At 52.8% G+C, this 22,296-nt stretch overlaps 1 long non-coding RNA gene across 10 annotated transcripts; it reads right to left on the bottom strand.

Moving 5' to 3' along the window:
* Positions 1 to 9,578: 9,578 nt before the first annotated feature.
* On the bottom strand, positions 9,579 to 22,296 carry LOC113879832. Of its 10 annotated transcripts, none has more exons than XR_003507474.1 (5): positions 21,974 to 22,296; positions 19,128 to 20,906; positions 14,955 to 17,662; positions 11,366 to 14,864; positions 9,579 to 11,149 (listed from the first exon to the last, which is right to left on the bottom strand). It is a non-coding gene; the product is annotated as an uncharacterized LOC113879832 (long non-coding RNA). The 10 variants fall into 10 exon arrangements; XR_003507472.1 differs by lacking the exon at positions 9,579 to 11,149 and having other exon boundaries at positions 14,462 to 14,864; positions 14,955 to 15,667; positions 15,752 to 17,662; XR_003507477.1 differs by lacking the exon at positions 9,579 to 11,149 and having other exon boundaries at positions 14,462 to 14,864; positions 14,955 to 16,093; positions 16,675 to 17,662.

The following is a 22,296-nucleotide window of genomic DNA, read 5'->3' as shown; positions in this document are numbered from 1 at the left end:
GCCTGCACTGTGATCCACCAGCCACGTACATACCTCGGGTGGGCACGAAAACCAAGACCTCCTCCTGGAAGGTGGGATGCTGTCGGGGAAGCCCTCCAGAGCAGTATTTGATACTGAAAAACTGGATGTCCCTGTATGATTCGTCATAAATACAGCGAACACAGCAGGGATAACCACTCTTCAAGTACCAAAGGCTAACGCTGATGAAGCGCCTGCAGCTAATCCTCCTAAGGACGAATTGGGGACTGGGGGTTAGGAGGATTGGGTATGGCCCTTTGTAAATAAAGCCAATCGTGCATTCCTGTCCCCTGGGAAGGGGTGGAAGCCAGCAGCTCTTCATAGGAAGCGTTCCAGGCAAGATCAATACTGAGAAACAAACCTTCCCTTAGTGACTTAGCATAAAGAGAGGAGAAGCAAGGAGAAGGTCTTTTCAAGGGACATGTGCTAGCATGGAGGAGAAAGCAGCGCCTCTTCTTCAAGTCTGTCCTGAGAAGTGACTGGATAGGGAGGGACTGTGGATCAGTTGACATACATCATTGACAAAATGTATGTTCTCTGATCAACCATCCACTCCCCTATCACGGACCACGCCCTGCCCTCAGGTTGGAGTCCTGGTGGAGCACCTCTCCAGGTGGGAGCTCATCCTGCAAAACAGCAGCTCGGATGTGATCAGCCACACAGGCTGTGATGACATGACTATGAACCCCGCTGATGCTCAGCCCTGGGGGCTAAGCATTTAAGACCTCAGTGGGGGGTCTGATCACATCTGATCGGATGTGATCAGCCACATAGGCTGTGATGACATGACCGTGAACCCCGCCGATGCTCAGCCCTGGGGGCTAAGCATTTAAGACCTCAAAGCTGGGGGACGGGGTCGGGGGGCTTCATTCTAACAAAGGCCCAGGGTTTGAGACGGGCCATTCTTTCAAGAGTCACGGGAGGTACTTCCTTCCTGAAGGTGGAATCAGGTCCAGGCAGGGTGTAACCAGGCTCTACATTTATGACTGAGCAAGCACTGAAGAGGGACCCTGCCATGGACCGCACCTGATCAGGTGTGGCGGAGTAGAAGCTCCCCCCCTCTGCCTCCTCCTGTACCCAGACTAAGATGCCAATGGTCAGGGGTCACATTAGTTCTCCCTAGACTCAGGATTGGTACCAAGAGCCATAACCTTTCGCTGGATCAGAAGTGGCCTCCAGGAACTCATCCTGGACAGAGTAGGGATAACCAGAGCTGAAGGAATGGCCAGCCATAAAGACCACACTCCCAGACCGAACTCTCTCTTCGAGGGAGATGGAGTGGACCTGAGTCCCGAAAAGGCCTGGCCCCCCCAAATCCCCTGTGGACGATTGTGTTCTGAGGGCCCAGGGGTCCTCACAGGCCACCTGCGGACCCAGTGAGGGGGCCACCATATATCCCTGCCTGAAGGTGGAGCCCCACATCTCAGTCTTCCGTGGTACCAGAACCTCCACCACAGACGACAGATGAGTGCCCAACAGACCCCGCGCTGACACTGATGACAGCGTCGGCGTCTGTGTCCCAAGCTTGTGTCGCTCCTGGGCGTCACTGAGGGTGGAAGGCATTCTCGGGTTCATGGATGGGAGCCGTGTCCATCCTCCGGGCACACCCTGGGGGGCAGCTCTGCAGTCACGTACCTGAGGGGTGGACAGCCCTCTTACTGGGAAGCTGGGGTCACCAGTGGGTGCTGGACTGAAGCTGTGAAGGACTCCGCCAGGCTGGCCAGGAAAGCCGCAGAGACCGGAGCACAGGGCTTCTCGGGAGCCCCCAGAGGTCCACAAGGTCAAGACTCTGGAGGCGGCGGATCACGGGGGCCCCCATCCTCCACCAAATGAGGGGTCCGGGTCAGCCTCCCGTCTCCATAAGCAGGGGGGATCCAGTCTCAGAGAGAGCACTGCGTGCAGGCTGCAGAGGTGGAGAGATGTCGGCCGGGCTGTCCTCCTCCGGAGGGAAGGGGCTGCAGCCCCACCAGCCTCTTCGTGAGCCAAGCAGTAGGACGGGAACTCTGCAGGCTCTGCCAGCAGCGCCTCGGGGAAATCTGCCTGGACAGGAAGTGGACCTGGAGGGTCAGCGCGGCGAGCAGAGGTGGGCCTGCCTTTCACACACCTGGGGAGACAGATGCGACCATGTGTGTCTGGGGAGCCAGCCTGGGTGGGACCTGACCCTTGAAAACAGATGGCCCTCAGAGGAGTCTTCGTGAAGGGAGTGACCTCTCCTGGAAAGTCCCAGGGGAGCAGAAGGCACACAGTCTCCACAGGGGATGGTGTAGCCTCCAGGAAGCTGCCCTGCAAAGGGCCAGTCTGGTCTGGACTGGGGCAAGCTCTCGCTGTGGGCGAAGCTCAGCCGTCAGGCCCCCACCGACCAGCCCTGCAGGAACACGGACTCAGGGGCACTGTCTCAGCCCCTCACCCCCAGGCAGGCTGGACTGAAAGCTGGGGCGACCTTGTCCAAATCAGAGAAACACACCAAGTGCACTGCAAACCACTGCAAAGCGAGCCTGGGCCCCTCCCCCAGCCAGCCTCCCTTCCAGGAAGCATGCCTTCCGCATCGCAGCTCGCCCCGGGGTCACAGCTCACACCAGGCACACGCTCTCACGTCTCCTGTGCGGGCAGCCCTCGAGGCAGAGTCTGATATTCAAAGAGAGGTTAACCATGTATTATTCATGATGAGCCAAGCGAACATAACACGGATAACCTCTCCTCAAATATCCCTGAACAGTTCTGAAATGAAAACCATGGCCTCTTCCCCATTGTTGGTTGTCTCTGGCTCCGGAAGGTTCTTCTTAGGAAGACCTGAATCCAAGGCTCAGAGAGCTGGGAACTCAGATCCTGTAAAGAAAGCCCACATGTGGGCATCAATCATGTGTCCCCCATACCTGGGTCCCAGGGCTTGCACTTGGCCTCGATACCAGAGTCCAAACCCCAGAGCTGGAACCATGCTCAGAGACACTCCCAAAGCACGTTCGGTCCTAAAAACAGCAACAATGGCAACAAACATAGCGACAATGAAGGCCCTTCAGGGACTCCTGAGACGGAATTTGATGCCAAGAGAAACAATGACAACAAACACAATGACAATGAAAGCCCTTCAGGGATTCCTGAGACGGAATTTGATGCCAAGAGAAACCCAAGGAACGTGTGTGACAGGTGATGCGAAGCCGTCGTGATAATACCTTTTCAGATAAAACGAAGCATATCACGGGTCCCCAAGATAGGGGGTCCCCAAAAGATGGCCTCGGCCCCAGGAATGCTGCAATGGATGACTGCAGAATTTCACAGTCCCAGTCATCAATACTGCTGATGGTCCAGTACCTGATGAGCCTCGACACTGGTGGCCTCTCCCCGGCGAGGGTCTTGTATCCAGGAAGCCCTGGGAGGTGGAATTTGACTCTAAGGGAGAGTCATCTATTGACATTTATGCATAAGAGAGCCGGGGGCTGATAACCATTGCGCACGAACAGAAGAGCGGTGTGTTGGCCTGGGAAGTGCCCTCACGATACAGAAGGTGGACGCAGGGGACACACATCACAAAGAAACCACATCCTCTCCAGCCCCGAGCTGTTCCGAGTGTTGTCCACAGGCCAGAAGCATTAGCATCACTTGGGAACTTGCTAAAAATGCAGAATCTTGGTCCCTGAATCAGAATCTGCCTTTTAACAAGATCCCTAGGTGATGAAAATCTGAGAAGCATATTAGAGTTTGAGGAACACCCCTCTAGCTGACAGTTCACAGACACACACACACACACACACACGTGCATGCACACATACCCCAGAGGTGCCATTGACCACAATGTCTTATCCCAGGGTCTGTGTTCCCTTGGACTGCAAAGAGATCAAACCAGTCAATCCTAAAGGAATCAACCCTGAATATTCATTGGAAGGACTGATGCTGAAGCGCCAATACTTTGGCCACCTGATGCAAAGGCGGACTCATTGGGAAAGCCCCTGATGCTGGGAAAGAATGAAGGCAAAAGGAGAAGGGGGTGACAGAGGATGAGATGGTTGGACAGCATTGAGCCAACACCAGGAGATAGTGGAAGACAGAGGAACCTGGTGTGCTGCAGTCCGTGGGGTCACAGAGTCAGACACGACTTAGCAACTGAATAGTAACATGTCTCACAGGAGAGTCTCTAAGATGAAGTGGCTCCAATAACAGGCACATAGCCATGCCGTGTCCACCGAGAATAAGATAGACATTCAATAGATAGCTCCTTAGTAGCAGTGGCAGGAAATGGACTGTGATTTCCTTAATTTTGCATCTTCTCTAGGACATCTTCATGTTCAGATTTATGCCAAAGATCAGGGGGCAGGAGAACCAAATGACACAGTTCATCTTCCAGCTGCCTAGAGAGATGCTTGACAGTGGTCTCTCTTCCAGGAATTCCTCATGGCTAAGATTGAGTAACAAAAAGAGAAAGACAGATGAATAATTACCAGCATCGTCCAAATGGCCCTGAGCACCCGAACTGTATGTCCACCCCAAAACTGGTGTTAGTTCAAGGGGCATCACACTGCAGGCTTGCATTCCCAGGTCACTGAATTAGTTGTCATAGATCATCAACAAAAACATGCTCCATGGTAAGTTAGGCCCCCGTGTCCTCTTGCTGAAGTCAGCACCATCCTCAAGAAGAACTGTGAAGCACATCTGGACATTTGAATACTAAAACAATGGTTGTCCGATATTCAGTTCAGTTCAGTTCAGTCGCTCAGTCGTGTCCGACTCTTTGCGACCCCATGAATCGCAGCACACCAGGCCTCCCTGTCCATCACCAACTCCCAGAGTTCACTCAGACTCACGTCCATCGAGTCAGTGATGCCATCCAGCCATCTCATCCTCTGTCGTCCCCTTCTCCTCCTGCCCCCAATCCCTCCCAGCATCAGAGTCTTTTCCAATGAGTCAACTCTTTGCATGAAGTGGCCAAAGTACTGGAGTTTCAGCTTTAGCATCATTCCTTTCAAAGAAATCCCAGGACTTATCTCCTTTAGGATGGACTGGTTGGATCTCCTTGCAGTCCAAGGGGCTCTCAAGAGTCTTCTCCAACACCACAGTTCAAAAGCTTCAATTCTTCCAGAGACCATACTGTGGACAACCATTCTTTAAGCATCAATGAACTGTGCCATTCAGAAGAACTTGATGTCCTCTCCAAGGTCAGTGTCCTTTCCAGAAGGTTCTTCTTGGGTGGTCCAAACAATGAGGGTTAGTGGGTCAGTTTCACACAGAGTTGGCCACATGCTCAGCAATTGCTCACGTCCTCAGGCAGGGGACAGGGGAGCCGACAGCAATGACTTGATCCTAAAGTTGGCTTTGTGTCCAAGCAGAGCCTTCAAGAAGCAGGATCTGATGAGCCTTGAATGCTGGGTCACTCATGACACACACCCATGACGAAAGCAGGTCGAGACGGTACCAGGGAGCTTGGTGGCCCCTGGCCAATCTTGGCCCCGCCGCTAGGTTCCTGAAGGTTCGAGCAGTGGTCCCCCAGCATGAGTCCCTGCAAGCTCTCAGCCCCCAGCTAGGCAGGAGCCCCCCAGAGGGTTGACACATGCATCTCTATGGAACTCGTCATGGGGTTCAGCAAGTCCGCTGAGGCAGGATTTGATACTCAGAAAGAAATTGTCCTTGTATGATTCATCCCAAATAAAGCGAACACACCAAGGATAATTTCTCCTCAAGTATGAAATAGCGACGTGGACAGGAACACTGGCACCTCCAGGTCTTCGGTTCAAGAATGGACAGTGACTGCAGCTCAGCAAACCCGAGCGCACACACACACACATATGTGTGTGCACACACCACACACACACACACACACGCGCGCGCGCGTGCACATGCATCATGGACCATGTGTCTCCAGGTACCGGGGAGGCGGAACTGAACCGCTGCTCGCTCTGCTTGGTGACCACGCCCTGGTGTTCTGCGGAGGGCGGCTCAGGCAGATCGCCAAGGACTGTCCGCCTTCCCTGGGGCCAAGGTTCCGGGTGGCCCTTGGTCACGGCCGAGGGCCCCACTGTACCCTGCTTTTCCAAATGCCGTCAGGAGAAGGGCTTAGTGACTGCACTTCCAAAGCCTCGGCCACCCCCGCTGAACACAGTGGGCTCAAGCATCCACTCACATACCTGAGGGTGATCTGCTGTCCACATCTCAACACCACTCCAAAATGCCAAGGAGAAATTTCGATAATCGCATCACCATTACCAAGCGTTTCCTAGCACACAGTGCCCCAACTGTGACTCTGCTCTAAGCCATGTACGAGTCTTCACGCACCCAGCCCCCCACAGCCCTCCGGCCCCCCTTCCACACGAGACAGCAGGCACGGCACGATGAAATATCCTTGCCCAAGGTTGCCCGGTTAGTAAGTGTCAGAGGCGGGATCCAAACACAGGAAATCGAACTCTACGGTCTGCGCTCTTGATACTGAAAAAGTGGATGACCCTGTACGATTCGACATGAGTAAAACGAACAGGACAGGGATAACCACTCTCCAAGTACCAAAGGTTAGCACGGGAAAGAAAGCCACTGCCTTGGGAGGACGTGGAGCGTCTTCAAGGCACAGTCCTGGGGACAAATTAGACGCTGAGGGTTAGTGCATCAGTTCACAGGCGCCCAGCATACACGTGCAGTGCCGATGCAGCCACCACCCACACCGGGCCCGACCTGGCCGACTCAGGACCCGGGTCCTTCACACGCAGGGCATGCCTCCTGACCGCCCCCGCCCCCGCCCCACACAGAACCGGGAGGTGTCACTCTCCAGGGCCCATCAACTTCTCTAAAGGCAGCCGTGGGCCTGAGATGTCACCTCTGCCAAGTGGTGACCCTGAAGCCATTTGCCACACACCACTGGACACACGGCCATGCACACATACCGAATCCCTTGCTGCGTGTGGACTGGGTCCAAGGTTTGATACTCACAGAGAGCTTGCCCTTGTATATTCTACATCAAAAAACCGAATATACAAAGGGCAACCTCGCTCTGAGTACCAAACGGTAGTAGCATTGGGCAGGTCCATCGCTACTGTTCACAGAGCTGGCCTCGTCTCCCGGGGAACGGCCTAAGGAGGGCTGGGGGATGCAGAATCGGCAGACCAGGGGGCAGACACCGCCTGCCAGGTGCGTGCCCGCTGGACCGCTCTCCATCCCAGCTTGGGGATGGGCAGAAGCCAGTGCCCCTTCACTGACATCAATATCATTTTCAGGAATCACTCCAAATCAGGGCTTATTCCTGAAAAGATCAACCCCACGGCCTTCCAGAGCATGCCCAGAGCTCAGCTAGCTTCTTGCTTTCTGCAGAATGACGCTGGAAGTGGAACCAGCATGGACAACTCCTCCAGGATGTCCTCCTGACTACGCACCCAGGGTGAGGGGATTGGGTGAATTTACATCATGGATGAAGTCAAGGCCCCGTGGTCACTGTCATACCTCCCACAGGGGCCTCCTCCCCACACTCCCCATTCCCTTCCGGAGGTTGGCATCACACCGGGAAGCCATGCTAGGAGAGTCGACATTGAAAAGGAGTCTAACTCCACGTACCACAGAAAAATGGATTCAGCACAGCACGACCAGCTCCCCACGGCAGCCTCAACGCCAAGGAGGCCCTTCGGAAGGGGTAGAAACAGAAGGCCACGGGCGAGCAGGAAACCCAGCTCCTCCCCCAGGGGAAGGCACCCACCTCTCGCAGACGACACCTGCTCTCCTCGATGGGGCCACGGCAATACGTCTTCCCCGACGCTGGCCTCAGGGTCTGGGGACCCCCACGGTGGTCAGGCTGTCCACCAAGTGGATGGGTACACAGCCCATGAAACGTCTCCACAAACACAGAGCCAGAGCCCTCATCTTCTGGCCGTCATCCTAGAGATGAACGGGATGCAGGAAGGTCAGAGGACTGGAGAACACATGTGCAGACAGAAGCACTTCCCTCTGACCTTCAGCATCCACGTACCTGGCCCAGGGCGATGGCTCCCATGCTCCGCCCCAGAGCTGGGTGCTTCCTGTGGAGGACACTGTCTCCAGGCAGGACTGGAACCACGAATCACAAACAGAAAGAGTTCTTACAGATTCATCTTGGGGACCTTGAGCAGGAGGGTGCTGTCCTGAACATCGAAGAGGAGCCTTGGCCAGCAAACCTCAGCCTCTTCCCGTGAGCGAGTGCCACCTCTAGGAAGCCCTCTGGGATGGACTCGCAGGTGTTGGCCCATCCTGCTTGGAACTGTCATAAATAAAGCCTGTGGTCCACCATCACTCATGCGTCTCCTTCAAAAGGGGCTGCATCAAGGTCTCTCTTCTGAGTTAGACGTGGTACCGGGAAGCCTCCCGGGCGGGTGGGGCTTGGTAGTGACAAAGGGCAGGTCCACGTGCCTTTAAAAGAGCAAATCGCTGTTAGACTCAGGACAGACAGCCGACAGCATGCACAAAAGGCCACCGCTGTCCCCCACCAGCCTGGCGCGGCCTCTGGGGAGTCCCCCAGAGGCGGACTGGGGCTGACGTCATGGCCAGAGCCCACATCTGGGCCTGGGAAGCAAGGACATACCTGTGAGGGGCCGACAACAGGGTCTCCATCCAGAAGGTGGAGCTGGGTCCAAGCGCCTTCCCGGTCAGAGTTTGATACGCAAATAAGAGTCTCCCTCTGTATATTCGCCATTAATAAAGTGAACATACAAAGGGTATCCTCTCTTCAAGTACCAAAGAGCAGCTCCAATGAGGACCACGCCGCAGCCTCCCCAGAGGGGGTTCACCTCCTGCAGGCCCCGAGACCAAGGGGGAGGAGCCGGTGGCGACCCCGCCCCTGCACACTGAGACCCGGCCCTGGGATGGCTGGGCTTCCCAGTATCTCTCCAGGACAGGACTGCCTCCCAAAGCCAGTGCTGTCCTGTAGAACTTGACAGCGAGCGTCAGATGACTGACAGTCCTTCAGAGCCTGTGAAACCGCCCTTCCACCCAAAGTCTTTCCCTCCAGGAAGTTCCCCTGGTGACAGGTGGGCTGCCGGGGTTAGAAGACACAATCGCATGCATCACTAAAGAGCAAAAGCAAAAGAAGAAAGCAACACAGTCCACGACCTGCTCCTCACTCACAAATCGTGCAGCAGCGGTAAGGCCAGCATCCTCCCACCTGCAGCTGACACTGTGTCCAGAAAGTCACCCGAGCTGCCACTCAAAAGCACTCATCTACGGCAAGATTCAATAAAGGACAGAGGAATCCCCAGGGGCCAACTCTCCAATGAAACAGATAATGACATCAGACATCCCAGGATCCTCCCATCACAATTATGAGGCCAAGAGAAGGACTATGGACTAAGAGAACACTGGGCTTATGGTCCCAGGGCAAATACCATAAAATATGGCACTCAGGGCTACCCGGTTCCTTTCCTCTAGACTAGCAGCCACACCTACTCCCTTCTCTCAAAAGGACATTAAAGCCCAGAAGTCAGCCCAAGAATAGCCTGGGTGTGTAGAGTAGGTGGGGCTTCCGTGGTAGCTCAGACAGTAAAGAATCTGCCTGCAATGTGGGAGATACAGGAGCCGTGGGTTCAATTGCTGGGTCAGGAAGATCCCCTGGAGAAGAGAATGCAACCCACTCCAATCCTCTTGCCTGGAGAATTCCATGGACAGAGGAGCCTGGTGGGATACAGTCCATGGGGTAGACCAGATGAGTCAAGAATGAGCCAGACCCTGACTTGCTGTTGAGCCTTCTTTCCTCATACTGGGAGACACACTGACTTTGAGGTCTTTCCAGAGCCTGGCATCGTAGCTGGGGACACTGGACAGAGTGACAGCTCATGGCAGCTTCAGCATCACACTAAGCAGTCTTCCCAAACTGAACAGAAAACCACCGCATCCTCTACAAAGCCATCATCTCTTCCAGAAAGTTCTTGGGAGGATGCAGGGGATTAAGAGGAGGAGAAACCAGGTCACAGACAGCAAGATAGAGGCGCATACACCGTGGTCAGCATGCATTTGCCTACCCTGTGGTGGTCCTGACCTCTGATTCTCCAAGAAGCCCTCCCAGGCAGGCACTTGCTTCTCAGAGAGATTGCCCTATGCATGTTCATGACAATCAATGCAAACCCAAGAAGGATAATCTCTCTTTGAGCAGCAAACACCACTACTGGCAGGAAAGCCATTTGCATTGTGGCAGAGCTGGCCTCTGCTCCAGGAGTGAGTCTAAGACAGACAGATTGGACAGGCAGGGTTAGTAGGCAGGCAACACGGGGCTGTGGGCAGAGTTCCTGGCCGTGGGTGAATCCCGCATCCCAGAAGTGGTACCTCCACCATGGCCCCCTCCTAACGCTGACCCCCAGGTAATCTCTAAGATTCCTGCAGAAGAGGGGGCTCTGGAAAACGCTATATAAACATGGCAAACACACAGAGAACAAAATTCATTCAGACTCGAAATAATCCCGAGAGCAGTCTCAGGACCGCACGACCAGACCGAGGGCAAGTCAGCTGAACGGCACACCTCACACAGAGCACAGGAGACCCCTGACCACCCACTTCCTTCTTTGACGGCGATGTTGCATCCTCCGAGGTTTCCAAGCAGCATTTGATACTGAAAACGTGGATTTTCCTCTATGATTAATCGTAAATAATGTACTCATAGAAGGAGAATCTACCTTTTAAATACCAAAGAAGGATTCTGTCCAGGAGAACTCCAATCTGTGCTTCAGTCATCAAACATGAAAGTCACGTCGGGCAGACAAGCCTCCACGGATGGACGGACAAGAGACCCACAATGTGCATCTCACCGAGTGGGCTGCTCGGCCAGAGATGGTTCCCGAGTATGGATGAACCCCAGGCGTCCGTCCTTAACTAAGACATGGCATGCCACCCACCCACCAACCTTCCACCTGCCCAGGCCTCGGGGCCTGGCCCTCCAGTCTCTTCCAGAAACATTTCCAGAGTAGCATTTGATACTGAAAACATGGATTTTCCTCTATGATTATCTATGAATCACGTAAACATAGAAGGAATATCCACCTTTTAAATACCAAAGAAAGATGGAGTTCTGGATAAGACTTGCGTGCGTAATTTACCGAACATAGAAGCAAGACGGCCAGGGAAGCTGTGTCCAGTCCTGTGGCAGAGCTGCGGCCACACGCCATGGCCTCCTTGGCTGGTGGGCTCCTCAGCGAGAGGGGGGCTTCTAAAGGTGATGGTCAGCAGACATATGACACGAAGGAAGCACATGTTCTGCAGCCCACCACCTTTCCACTAACCCAGGTTGGGGGCTCAGCCCTGCCTCCTGCCCCCACCCGCATGCCAGTCCCAATCACGTCTCCAAAGCAGCATTTGATACCGAAAATGTGGATTTTCCTCTATGATTAATCACCAAACCCGTAATCATAGAAGGAAAATCTACCTTTTAAATACCAAAGAGGATGGATCCCGGGAAGCGTCGCCCTGGGCACGATCCATCTGAAATGAAAGACACATAGCAAAAACTGCTGAGCTGCCCTGGAGAAACCGGGACCCCAGCCTCTCCCCCCGAGTTGGCCACTCGGCGGGAGGGTCTCCCCAAGACAAGCGGGTGGTCCGCAGACATGTGCCAGGAACGGATCACATGTGCTGGGGTCCACCAACTTCCACTTACCCTGGAGGGGCTTAGCCCCACCTGGCTCCCCTGATGGAGATTTCAGTCCGGGAAAGTTTCCAAGCAGCATTTGATACTGAAAACGTGGAATTTCCTCTATGTTTAACCACAAATAACATAAACATAGAAGGAATATCCACCTTTTAAATACCAAAGAAGGATTTAGTCCCGGAAAGCGTGAACCTGAGCACATCCGTCAGAAATAGAGAGAACACAGGACAAGCCCACTAGGCGCGAGCCTCTGGAGCTGGCGGCCGGGAAGGCGCCTGTCCCGTCACTAAGGGGGAAGGAGGCGGAGTACAGGTACTCCCTCCGCATGTGTGTGTGTGTGCATGTGTGCGTGTGTGCACGTGTGTGTGGTTGTGTTCCGGGCGACAGTTAACCTTCCTCTTTCTTCAATGAGGGGGCGGATTTTGTGTGCAGAAATGTCTCAAAAGCAACTTTAGATACTTAAAATGTGGATTTTCCTCTATGTTTAGCTGTCAATCCTGTAAACATAGAAGGAATATCCACCTTTTGAATATCAAACATTGAGCAGCCCTGGGAAGCACAAGCCAGAACATGATACAGCTAGAAAAGATGCAACTGCAGGCCATCAAGTCCTTTCTAAACTCCAGGATGGAACTATGACATCAGACCCTGGCCCCTTGGGGTCTGCCTTGCTGTCAGCCCCCCTGCTGAGGGAAACCCTGGTATCTCCACCCCATTCAGGTCTGGAAAAGCAGAATCTCATTCTGGAAAAGTGAACAGGCTTCAAAAAGTCACCATAAATAAAGCAAATACAGTAGGAATAACTATCCTTTCAGTAAGTCCTGAAAATATCATAGTGAAGTCGCTCAGTCGTGTCCGACTCTTTGTGACCCCACGGACTGTAGCCTACAGGCTCCTCCCTCCATGGGATTCTCCAGGCAACGTTCCTAAAGTCAAGGTCAATTCCGTGAAGCCCTCCTGAGGCATCCTACAACACCGAGTGCAGGAAAGTGTGCAGGGTCGTCAGGCATCCTTTCTCATACCTTGGAGGGATGAGGACATCAAAGAACCTTCTAGAAAGTGAGATTGTATTTGGAAGGTCCCAAAAGGCAGGACTGGGTAAATCAACAGGATAGGCTGTTGGGGTGCATTAGACAAATACAGTGTCACTTCAAACCCCACTGAGAGGCTTACCAGCCACCCTCCCTCCCAACCAAAAAATTTTACAACTTCCAGAAAAATCACTTTTTAGGTGGACCGGAGGGATACAGAGACTTACCAAAATAGGTGCTGTGAATTCCTGGTAAAGCGTGCTTCCTAAAGTGAAAGCACAAGTGTTACTCACTCAGTCGTGTCCAACTCTGTGTGATCCCATAGACGGTAGCCCACCAGGCTGCTCTGTCCATGGGATTGCCCAGGCAAGGATACTGGAGTGGGTAGCCATTTCCTTCTCCAGGCGGTCTTCCCGACCTAAAGCAAACAACACGTCAGCAATAATCCCAGACTCAGTCCCTGTTCTGCACAGCTGCCATCACCTCTGGGAAGTCCTCCTAAACCCAGATTCGATATTGAAGACAAATGAGCCAAAAGGCAGTCTTCAGAAACAAAGCACGTATTCTGTGGTTGACCCTCCGTTCGTATTCCACAGAGAGGCGCTGATACGGGTATTGCTTTTCTAAAGTTGGAATTGGTTCAAAAAAACCTTGACCTGGAAAACTAGGGCCTGTCACAAGGGTGGAGGCAGGCACTCTTTCTAGAGATGAACGGACCCCACGGGGAGGGGACCAGGTCACGCCCATCATCTACAGAGCCAGAGCCCCTCCCCTACAGCCTTGGCTTGCTGAGGAAGCAACCCTGAACCCCTGACGTCCCCCAAGCATCATTTATCATAAATGAGGCAAACATACACAGCCCAGCGCTTTCCACAGGCCATTGGGAGCTGTGCCACACCATCCAGGTTGGTGTTTCCTCCATGAAGCCTTGTCCAAAATAAGTGGGCCGTGGATGTTTAGGGGATCAGAGGGTCTAAGTTTGTGACCAACATCGCTCAAGTACCCAGGAGTGAGTCTTACAAGCATGGTCATGCATGAGGAGGACATGCTGTTTAAGGAATAATTCCCAGCTGGGCTGTATTTTTTAAAAAATTGAAATGCAGGCAGCCAGTTGAGATTTGGAACAGATGTAGTGACTAGCCATGAAACTCCTCTGCAGGGGTCCTGGGGAATCAATGTCAACTCACCTGTTGTCTCTTCCAAGAAGCAGGCATCATGCCCTGAGTGTCCTGCTGAGGATAACATGCCAGGTGGGCTACCAGGGGTCCATGAGCTGATAACCATGTCTGCTCACTGTTGGGCTTAACCCCCTCCCTCTCCTGTTACCCAGACTTCCCTCTGGAATGGTCTTCCTGGAGAACTCTCCTTGAATAATCCACCTGCCTACAGGTCTTGAGGAACTCTTCTCCAAGTTTAGGATAAAAGTACGTATTAAAAACAGCACTCTGCTCCCCAGCAAAACTACAAAAAGATAAGTCAGAGACAATTAGATGAGATACAGCACAGGGGCCTTTGAGAAGTATGTAAAGACTTTGTAGTCTCTTTCTGTTAAGAACTTTAACATTGTAACTTTCCCAAGAAGACTGGTATTTTGTCTTAAAAAAGTTATTATTAAAATAAAACAATCTGAAAATAAGTTTTATACTAAAGCATCAGTACACCTGCCACACAGTCATAACAATTCCCACGATCATCTCATCTTTATCATTATAATTTGTTCAGTGTATTTCTGGTGGCTCATCTGTTCTTTCAGAGGTTAAGCTTTGGAAACCAAAACACTGGAGGTTTTGGTTCAGGATTCTTCTAAAGCTCCAAAAAAAAAAAAAAAAAAGTGCTAAACAACTTTTTGTTCACATTTATTTGTCAACTGTTTAAAAAAAATTGGTGTTACACAGCCTAATTTTTCACACTGACAGATTTACTGTAAAAAACAGGATGACAGGGTATCATTTAATACATTCTTAATTTGCAAAAGAAGAAATGAAGAAAAACAGAGGAGAACACTAGCCATCTGGTCAACCATCTGTTCCCATGCCCTCAGAGTGGGGCTAACACCTCCCCACTCCCCATGCCAGAACTTGACCCCCCACTTGCAGCGAATCCTTCAAGAAGGCATTTGATGAAGAAAAGAGATCAACCGTGCAATATCTGCCACAAATAAAGCAAATACATCACGGACAACCTCCTTTCGAACATCTCAGACCAGCTTCTGTGACACGCTCCTCTTCTGTCTGCTGGACATCCTCCTGCAAAAGAAATGGATGGTGAGCTCTCACACGCAGAGAACAGATGCCATCAAAGACCTCACGCTCCCTCCGAGCCTTCCTTCGACCTACCTGGTACGCAGGTATAAGTGGCCCTCCCTGACATCAGCTGCAGGATGTGGACAGCCTCCCAGGTGGGAAGGAGGCTCAGTTCTGAAGGCTGTACCTTTCCTGTTTCCTTGGGCATAGGACAGAGGCATCACTGGGCGACTTCACATCCCATGGGTGGCTCAGAACCAGAATCCCCCTCCAGGAGGTCCTCAGGGCTGCAGAGACTCTGGGGCTCTGGGGCCAGCTGCCCTCCATCTTGGTTCAGAAAGCCTGGCAGTGTTCTTGCATCTGAGCCTTCCCATCATCCAGGAGGGTGGCCCTTGACTTGGTCAATCAGGCAGGCTCTGTGAGCCACATCTTGGACAGCCTTTCTTGATGGACCTCTGGCGATAGCTGCTTCTTCTCCAAAGTTGTTTCTGTCCCCATGACAGTCTCTGACAGGAGGACAGGCCCCCAAGGATGGGTGGGGCAGGAGTCAACTGTTCCGCAGGCAGCCACTGAGCCCAGCATCACCCAAGTGCCACTAATGGGGTTCGTCATTAACGTCTCTTCCCGGAAGCTGGAGCTGGGCTTCCGTGATGAGGTATGATACTCAAATAGAAGTGTATCCATATTTTTCATCATAAACAAAGCTAAGAAACACAGACAACCTCTTTTCTAGTACCGAACAGAGCACTGAGAGGAACCAACCCTGCGGCCTCTGGTCCCAGTTGGCAGAGCTCCAGAAACTCCTCCTAAGGAAGACAGAAAGTGAGCGTCAGGGGACTGGCTGTCCAGGAATGCCACTCGAACTCTCTAGACAGCAACTGGCCACTTACCCTCCAGACCTGCCAATGCCAAGAGTCCCAGCTCTGATGGCCCTTCTTCCACGTCGGATCTGATACTGCAAAGAGGTTGGCCAAGACCGATTCGTAATAACTAAAACGAATTCACCTGGGAATACCTCTCTTCAAGGACCACAGAATAGAAGGGTCCACGGGGCCCTGTGGCACCTCCTGCGGGAAGATGGCGGCAGGTGCATGGAGCCAGAGGCCGAAAGGCGTGACAGCACCAACTTTTAAGAGGCGCGTCCACTTGTTGGTCCTGACCAGGGGCTGACACCAACGTTCCTGCTCTGCCAACGACATCTGGGAACATGTGCCTCCAGGCAGGACTGGAACCTAGAAAGAGGGGCTGAGCAGAATTAGTCCCAGTGAAATGGCCGTCCTGGGAAAACCCCTCTTCCAGAACCCCAGGGACCGCCCCCCTCCACAACATCAGGTGTCCCTGATCAGCCCTCCTAGGGGGGTGTGGGGGACGGTCCCCCAGGGGACGACCACAGCTAACATCCATGCACCTGGGCACCATCCAGCTCTGCCTCCGGAGAGGGCTGGTGGATCGTTTGCATCGGCTCTGAGTTTTTGTAGTTGTCACTGCCACTATTTAGCCGTATTATTTTGGGAAGGGGGCCGCTTCTCATCTGAACCTCCCCCTCAAATCCTGGGTGAAATTCTTCACCTGGACATGTTTACCCAGCCTCTCTTGCAGCGGGAAGTGGGAACATGACCGAGGGCTCTCACAGTCATGCCCGTTCTTAGAGGCAGGCATGACCTGTGATCAAACCAAGGATGGTCAGTGGATGAGGGGCCAGCCTCCACGTACGTGCCCAGAGAGGCAGGGGCGCCAGAGCCCTTCCCGTGACGTGCCCTGGGGGCCAGGGGCTCCTCGAGCTGAGATGAGGGACCAGCCTCCACATACATACCCAGACAGCAGAGACGCTGGAGCCCCTTCCGTGAAGCGCCGTGGGGGCTGGGGCTCCTGCAGCTGAGATTTGATGCCGGAAAAGAAGTGCACCATGTTTGTTTCGTCACATATCAGCGAAAAGAACATGGGCAACTTCTTTCCAGGCACCAGTGGTCAGCCCCGACGGGCACAGACATGCTCACAGCCCATGGTCCGCCTGTGCGGAAGGGACACTGCGTGTCAGAATGCGGCGGCCAGGCCTCGGCCAGTACCATCCAGTCAGTGGGAGCTTGAAGGCGGTGGGGCGTCTGCTCACCTGGGAGGAGGCGGACGGCGCTCGTGTCTGCAGCGTCCAGGCAGCCCTCACGGGCGAGGCTGATGCGGGGCGGAGGTGGGTCACATGGCCGTCATGGATGAAGTCAATGAACCCCAGCCTCTCTCTCACTCATGATTCCAGGGAGAGCTCACGGGCAGAATCCAATAATCAGTATAGCCAGGTTCCGTACGTTTGTGATCAAGTCCGCAAATGGTCAAGCGGAGCATCATTTCAGAGGAAATGGGGTGGTCTGGGACCCTGAAATAAAATCTCCTCCGTGAGTCAGTGGTTCTGCAAGGCATCCTCTTGAGAAATGCGAAGCCAAGGACCTCAAATTAGGTGGGACAAGCTGCTGAAGCAGCATCTGCTGTCCATGGACCACCCTTAGGGTGCCTGGCAAGCTCCTGATTCCAGCATCCCCTTCTTACAGACACTCCTGGTTCCTTTGAGAGATGGTCTAGTTCTACAAGGCAGTCTGTTCAGGATGACTTGTGACAAATACAGAAAATCCATCACAGAGGGCCACTGGACAATAGGGATGAAGAAATGATGTCTTTTCCAAAGTCAGCATCACTTCCAGGAAGTCCTCCCAGGGAGCGAGGAGCCTGCGGGCGAAGGAGGCAGGGGAGATGTTCTGGGGTCCAACCGTCCTTCAGGTCTCTGGGAGAGGGGCCCATGCCAATGGTGTTCCCTAGACACAAAGCACATGAATTGGGGATTACTTGTCATTCATAAATTAAACCAAGAGGACAACATTTTTGAAGTGCAAACACAGTAAATCCGTAAGAAAAAGGCATTTTTCACCAAGACTTCACCTTGGGACATTGAAGATAGCTGAACTAAGAGACATATATCCTTGAAAGATAAATGCAGGGTTTTTGTTTGTGGATCACTGCAGCAGCACGGTATCATCTGTTTATATCCAAGTAAGATAAAACCCAACTCAAACTGGCCAAAAATAAAGGGAGAGAGAGGCTTCATACAACTGAAAACCGTCAAGGCAGGGCAAGCTTCAGGCAAGGTTTGATTCAGGGGCCCAAACATGAGAGAAATCAGGGGACACTGGGGAAGAAAAAAAGATTCGGCAGGCGGGGGGCAAAAATCTTGACCAGAGTCTACTACAAGTGCCCACATGCCTTCCATGAGGTCAGCACCGGAACCAAGAAGTCTTCGAGGCTGAATTGGATACTGAAAAAGAAGTGCACCGCGAATGTTTCGTCACATATAAAGCGAAAAAGACACGGGCAACTTCTCCTTAAGCACCACACGTCAGGATCGTTCAGCAGCTCAGCTTCTCCGCGTGGCATCACTTCTGAGAGCAAATGGGTCCCGCTGGCACATCAGGTGACATGTCATCATGAAACGGGTGCCAGAAGGGACGTTTCACAATTGTCAAAACACAGAAGACGGCTCAAGGGCAACACTGCCTCAAAGGAAGGGGAACGACCTTGGGCCTGGCAGTGTGGCCACTGCTGACTGCTTCAGCTCGCAGAAGTGCCCCCATGCAGACAGGACACGGGAGGTATGTGAATGAAACCCGAGTTTCTGGCGGCCCATGTGGATGACTGGCACAGCCTTGCCTGTCTCCACATCCCACCCTCGTTGTAACCTCCTCGTGGTGCCGTGGACCTCCCATCACGTGTCTTTGGGCTTGGCCGTGTGACTTGCTTTGACCAGTGAGACACGGACAGAGATGTGCCTGTTGCAAGTTTCAGTCTTCAGCAGCCTCTGAGTTTCCCCTCACTTTCTAGGGCCCTGTCATGGCTGCGAGACCCACACACCAGGCAGTGCAAGAGGAGAGTGACAGACGGTGAGTCCCACCTTCACCCCCTGGAGCAAGCCTCATGTCCAGAACGTGTTTTAGGTACGGAAAAAGTGAAAGCCTCTCAGTCCTGTCCGACTCTTTGCAACCTCATGGACTGTAGCCCGCCAGGCTCCTCTGTCCATGGAATTCTCCAGGCCAGAACACTGGAGTGGGTTGCTGTTCCCTTCTCCAGGGGATCTTTCCAACCCTGGAATTGAACCAGGGTCTCTTGCATTGCTGGTGGATTCTTTACCAGCTGAGCTACCAGGGAAGGACACTCAGAATTAGTGGACCAGGAGACACATGTGCTACGCTGAGCATATGGTCTTGAGTGAGATATCAACATCCATACCTTCACAGATGGTGAACTCCAAGGCGTGTTCTCTGCCATAGGTGTCATGTCCAGAATGCATCTGAAGCAGTATCTGACAATGACCAGTGTCCATCCTGGATGAGTCCTCCTAGGTCAAAAAAATGCTGAACAACAGACACAGAGATGAGTGACGACAGCAAAGCCTCCTCCCCAGGCGATGAACGTGGGTTTGAAATGCACTCAGGGAGAGGTTGGGTTCTAGAGGTGGTAACGATCCAGGAGGCGCACATTGAAACCTGCCTGTGAGCACACACCGAGGCCGGTGCCTCAGCTACTTGCTCACTGGCAGCGGCACAGATACCAGTGGTGCTGCCTGGAGTCAGGCATCACATCCGGGAAATCCTCCAGGTGGTTTTACTACTGAAAAGAGATGGACCATGTGATATTCATCTCATACATGACAATCTCATCAAACAGCCTCTTTTCAGACCCCGCAAAAGAGAGCTGACGTCACGAAAGAAGGTGCTCCCAACATTAGCACTATCGGCCATAGACACACACACACACACACACACACACACAGGCACACACTCTGGACAGACAGGACCCTGAAGCAGGTAACACACAGGTCCTGTCTTCAACCTGTGCTGTGGGCTGGGCCTCCTCCCTAACGCTTGCAGTGCAGCTTAGCCATCCGCCTGGGAGAGGTTTGACTGGGAAGAGACGATTGACTGACGATCGCTTCTACTTATTTTTTAAAAGGCGGGAGAGGGAGCCCCTGAGAGGGCAACCCCTCTTCCCATACAGCAGACTCACACCGGTCCCCCATCCTCCTGTATCTTTTCCAAAGTCGCCAAGATGTCATCCCACAGATGGACTGGGTGCTGGTGGATAGTCAAACGGGTGACCTACATCGTAAATGAAGTGCACGTCACCGGCCTACCATCCCCTCAGCTACCCTGGAGAGCGGCTGGTGTGTCCAGAGAGCCATCCTGGCTGGATCCCACCCTGAGGCGCCACCACCCACCGTGAGTCACCCCGCAAGGGGCAGCCTCCCTCCAACACAGCAAGCTGGGCCCTTCTCCAAACGTGGCTTCCCTTCCAAGCAGCTGTCCCTGCGACACCCGACAGTCCGCCTTCCCCCGGCTACTCAGAGTGCAGCTGGCCACGTCCCTTCCCTGAAGGCTGCATCGGGAACAGGACGTGCCTCCAGGGTGGGATTTGATACTAAAAAAGAGGTTTCCCGTGTATGTTTCATCATAAATAAAGAGAAGACAACACGGATAACCTCTCCTTCAAGTATCGAAGATTAGCCCTGGTCAAAAACACACACCAAAAAAAAAGCAAAACATCGTGCAGCCTTCCGCTGATGCTGGAGAAGTTTTCCAGAGTCTGTGTGGCCCCGGATGGACCAGTTGACATGTGTCGTATACAAGCGAAGAGTCTGAATTGAGTGTCTTGGGGTTGCTTCCAGAGGTCAGCCAAGAAACCCTTTAAGACTTAACACTGCATAGAGGTCACTTGTGAAATATTTTCCACCAGTACAGAGAACATTTAGTTACAACTGCTTTCCAGGAATTGGAGCTTTCCTTGATGGGGACACTGTAACCTCCTTCTGGAAATATTGATATATCAGGCCTCAGGAAGTGTCCCAGCAATGGTTTGCATCCCAAGGTCAACGTTATCAGGAGCAAATTCACAGACAAATCCCACATTTTGTGGTCAAGGGGCCGGAGATGTGGTCTGCAGTGAACAGACACCCAGGCCCTGCAAGGAATCGGCTATGGGTCCAGGTAATCTTCCAGGTAAGCTGTGGTTCTAAAAACAGATGCATGATATCAAGTTAGTCCTAAGTAAAGTGAGCGCCAAGGCAGGGTAGGGACAGCTGGGAATAGAGCCAGGCCTCCATCTTCCACATGAAACACCACTTAACTACTTTCCACTGCCTTCCATTTAATTCAGCAGAATTAAGGAAGAAAAACAACTTTCATTTCTGGAAGTCAGTTGGCCAAATGTTTGTGCCACATCTGGGTTAGCTTTTCTGTTTTACTGCAAAACCCTTTTGACCATAATTCTTTGATGGGGGAATATTGATCTCTGCAGACTTTCATTTCACTAAGGAGGCAGGCCCACCCCAACAGGCTGGGAGAGCTAGGACTCAAAGTCACAGAAAAAGAAGCCCAGGCTTTCTGTTGTCAAGTGGTATAATGGTGCCCTCCCCTCTCTCTGTAGCTGGCCTTTAGAGCAGAGGACAAAGAGGGTCACCACTCAGGCTGCCCAACTCCACCCTGACAATCTGTCTCTGATCCGTGGTGAGCCACCAGAGTGCCCAGCCTGCAAGAACGCAGCAGCCGCTACCCTGGACACATCAGAGGCGATGGCCCCCGCCACGACCCCACTTCCTCACCTTTCTCTCTTTTTCCCTTCATGGCTCTTTTCTGGTGGAAGGAATAATGTTTGGGCATCAGCTAACAGGATATTAAAGACTAGTAGTCTTTCCTGGTGGCTCAGATGGTAAAGAAGCTGCCTGCAGTATAGGCAGCTAGGTTTGAACCATGGATTGGGAAGATTCCCCTGGAGAAGGAAATGGCAACCCACGCCAGTATTCTTGCCTGGAAAATTCCATGGATGAAGGAGCCTGGTGGGCTACAGTCCATGGGGTCGCAAAGAGTCAGGCACAACTGAGCACTAACACTTTCACTTTCTTCACTGCTGTTTATGGCTACCACCACAACTGTTCTGACACTCATCAAACCAAGTGGGGATGAGGTGGAAAGACCTGGGGCTTCTCAAGAACCCGTGTCCCTTCCCCAGCTGCCACGAAAAAGCCCAGAACTGAGACACGGCCTACTGCCATTGAAACAAACACCATGCAGACAACCTACCTCTGTGTCCCGGCTTTAGAGCTGACCAAGAACCACTTTCTTCCCCAAAGGTTGGCGTCACCTCCATGGAGTCCTACTGGAAAGGATATGAAAGGAGCATCCGCATCAGATACACCACGCAGAGCAAGGGAAACAGACGTGTGGGCTCACTTACCCTGGACTTGAGCTGACAACTTTTGTCTCGTTCAGGAAATCTTTCAAGCTGGTATTTGATACTGAAGAGAGGTTGGTGTGGATGCCCCCTGACGCGTGCATGCTCAGTCATGTCCAAGTCTTTGCGACCCCATGGGCTGCAGCCTGCCAGGCTCCTCTGTCCATGGAAT

This window comes from Bos indicus x Bos taurus, chromosome 21 (genome assembly GCF_003369695.1).
Source record: "Bos indicus x Bos taurus breed Angus x Brahman F1 hybrid chromosome 21, Bos_hybrid_MaternalHap_v2.0, whole genome shotgun sequence".
NCBI classification, from domain to species: Eukaryota; Metazoa; Chordata; class Mammalia; order Artiodactyla; family Bovidae; genus Bos; species Bos indicus x Bos taurus.
The sequence above is the reverse complement of the archived record's forward strand: the minus strand, read 5'-3'. Positions and strand labels throughout refer to the sequence as shown.